Genomic DNA, 3634 nt, shown 5'->3' on the forward strand with positions numbered 1-3634 from the left:
AGCTTTTCTTTTTTAATTGTTTATATCTTTTTTGTTGGGGTTTGTAGTTTTTTGTAGTTGAGGTTAGGATTATAGGTTAGGGTGTTGTCTACCTTGGTTGGAGGCTGAGAGCTCAATGTTCCGGGGGAAAAAAAACACATGACCGGGCTACTGCTGTCTGTCAGTGTGCCATGGCTGGCAGCCACCCCGTACTGCTCGGGTGATGGGTTGGTCTGTGGAATGCGTCCAGCAGTCCCTGCAGGAGGAGTAAGTATGGTTCTACCTGTCTCGGCAAGATGGAGTAGCTGGGCATTCCCTGGGAGGTTGACTACGTGATCTGTCGCCCTTTCTTCTCTCCCTGTCCCTTCCCTCCTCCCCATGCTATGGGCCGCTGTATGACTGGGCACATGGGGGTGCGATGCACGTACCTGGCTGGGGGTCCTGACAGGGGGCTGCACTGGGTATTGGGGGTCCGCGTGTCCTCTTCCCTGTTTCTGGACCACAGTGTGGTGTTTGTGCTGTGTGTGACGTGGGGAGGCAGTCGCGCGCTCCGTGGGCAATTTTTTATTTTTTGCCTTTCAGACATTTTCTAGTAGTTTGGCAGACATTTTCTTGGCGCCCTCTTAGTAGTATCAGATAGTTTTTCCTCTAGCGATGGGTGCTTGTTTCCTTCTAAAAAGGCGCACTTTCCACACACCTCTCGTGGATGACATGGGAGAGCGGACAGCAGCAGCACCTGGGTCAGGGTGGTGAGTCCTGCTGGGGGGGGCCCCTCAGTCTGTGGCAGCTAGTAGGGTACACTTTTTGTGTGGCTTGCCTTAGGGCCCCTAAGTGGTGACAGGCGAGTGTCGGTCAGCATGGCGTCAGAAGCTGGCGCTGCTTCCCCAGACATCCCTGTTATTGCAACTGGTTCCTTTTGGCACATGCGGTGCCTATGGACGCTCTGTCGGCGGTCCTGGAGGCCTTTGTTGCCAGGGCAGAAATGGCGGGCAGGTGCAAGGGGGTTAAATTCCCCATCCCCCCCACCGTCTTCTGGGGAAAGCTCTGATTCAGGCTCGGGCCCCGCTGTGACAGGCGGCCTCTGTTCTGATGGAGGATGCGGACCAGGACAGTGAGGATGACTCCGTGTTCGGGTCAGCGCAGGAAAAGGCGCTTGTGGGAGCACTTATTACAGCGGTGCGGGATACCCTAAAAATGAAGGATACAGTGGGGGCATCTAAAACCGCAGCGGGCCTTTTCAGTCCTGAAACTCATTGCGGTGTGTTCTCTGATTTGTTAGCCCCCTGATATCCAGGTTAAATAAGGTAACCACTATTCCAGTGGCAGGCACTCTTACAAGGACCCTGCTGACAGAAGGGCTGAGGCGGTTGCCTGGTCCATGTTTACCGTGGTCGGGTCAGCATTGCGTCCAGTGTTGGCCACGGCCCTGGTGTCAGACACTTACTGAATGTGCTGAATTGTTGCACCATGAATTGGAGAAGCAACAGGCTTCCCCAGTCTGGCTGGAGCTGACGGACCAGTTGGTGCAGGGCATTAAGTATGTGTGATGTGGCCTTAGATACGGCCCCCTTGCTCTCTAGAGCCCCAGTGTCAGCAGTAGTACTATGTCACCTGATTTGGCTGAAATGCTGGTCTGTGGATCAGGCATCTAAGAAAGCACTGGCGGACTTGCCCTTCCAGGGAGAGAGTCTATTTGGAGCCTTGCTGGATGACATTATTAAGAATGTTACTGGGGTAAGAGTACGTTGCTCCCACAGTCCAGAAAAGGGAAGGAGCCATACCGTAGGCAAGGGCCCTCCTTTTGCACTAAGAAGCAGATTTTCCGTCCGCTTGAGTCGGCAGGTAAGCGTTCCCAGTCCGACAAGGTGCCTGCTGAGGAACAAAAGCATCCCTGGTTTCGTGAGCCAAAAAAGCCTGCGAGCAAACCTGTTAACGCATTAAGGTTGGCCCCCACCCGACTCGCCGGTGGACTCTCCTACTTTCCGACCAGTGGGTCTGCGAACTGGTTTCCTCTGGGTACAAGGGTTTCTTTCTTGTCCATCAAACTTTTTTTTTTTTTTTCACCTCCAACCTTCATCTTCGGCTCATTGGGAGGCCCTGTTTGGGGCAGTACAGGACCTGCTGCTGCGCGGAGTGATGGTACCTGTACTGACGCCGGAAAGGTTTCAGGGATTCTACTCCAAACTGTTTTAGGTCCCAAAGAAGGAAGGGGTCCGTCTGGTCCTGGACCTCAAGGCCCTCAACAGCTTTGCGAAAGTACAAAGAGTTTGCGGCCTTGTCTTGCAAGTCTCCCTACTTGATCCTCCACAAGGATAAGGCGGTGCTGCGTCCGCAGCCTTTGTTTCTTCCAAAGGTTGTTTCGGGCCTTTCATCTAAATGAGGACATTGTGCTTCCGTCCTTATGCCCTTGGCTGTCAACTCAAAGAGGTGGCTTTGCATTCCTAGGATGTGGTCCGGGCTCTGCGGGTGTATCTGCCTGCTACGGCTCCTTTTCGGGGGTCGGACTCGCTGTTTGTATCGTGGCTGGTCCGAAGAAGGGACTGGCGCGGTCTCATCGGCCACCATTTCTCAGTGGATCAGAGAGATTGTGGTTCAGGCTGATGCCATAAGGGGACGAGCGCCCCCCTTTCCTGTCACGGCACATTCTACCAGGGCAATTGGTGGCTCTTGGGCTTTCCGACATAAAGCGTCCGTTTCCCAGGAGTGTAAGGCAGCGACCTGGTCGTCCATTCACACTTTCACTAAATTTTACAAGGTTGACGAGTGCATCTTCGGATGCTTGCTTCGGCGGCAAGGTTTTGCAGGTGGCCGTTTAAGGTTGCAACTCCTCCATTGAGGAGCTCTAGTTGTTATGGGTGGAGTTGTTTGCTGTTCCCACCCCTCGTTTATTTTGACACTGCTTGAGGATATCAAGAAGAGCTGCTGTGTCCGTCAATGAACTTCAGAGAAAAGGATTTTACGGCGACTACAAAAATCCTATTTTCTCCATCATTCATTAACGGACACAGCACCCACCCCTCTATTTCTGTTTGTACTGCTTTTGAGGAACTGAGCTGCTGGATGCAGTGCGAGGGGTTATAGCCAGTAGGACTGCCCCCTGGTGGTACTGTGCAAGTGTTGCGGTTAACACTTTCTGCCTAGCCCTCTCCTAAAGGGGCGATCTCCTAAGGTCAAGAAGAGCAGCTGTCTGTCAATGAACTTCAGAGAAAAGGATTTTACGGTGAGTACAAATTCTATTTTTTGTTAGGGTACTGAAAAGTAATCATAAATCCATCAAGTCCAACTGTGTGATTATATGTCAGTATTACATTGTATATCCCTGTATGTTGTCATTCAGGGGCTTATCTAATCAATTTTTGAAACTATCGATGCTCCCCACGGCGATCACTGCCTGTGGAAGGGAATTCCACTTCCTTGCTGCTCTTAGTCAAGAACCCGCTACACAGTTTACGCTCCCTTTCAAGTAAACGTTTTATCCCTATTGTGGGGTCACCAGTATGATGCATTGAAATCATATGCCCTCTTAACCGGCTCTTCATAACTAATATCCCCCAGTCCCTTTTATTTGCTTTGTTGCCCTTCTCTGTACTTTCTCCATTTCCAGTACATCCTTCCTGAGGACTGGTGCCCAGAACTAGACGGCATACTCCAGGTG

Source organism: Lithobates pipiens, unplaced genomic scaffold (assembly GCF_037356315.1).
Source record: "Lithobates pipiens isolate NorthernLeopardFrog02 unplaced genomic scaffold, aLitPip1_a1.2 Scaffold_8, whole genome shotgun sequence".
In the NCBI taxonomy this organism is placed as follows: domain Eukaryota; kingdom Metazoa; phylum Chordata; class Amphibia; order Anura; family Ranidae; genus Lithobates; species Lithobates pipiens.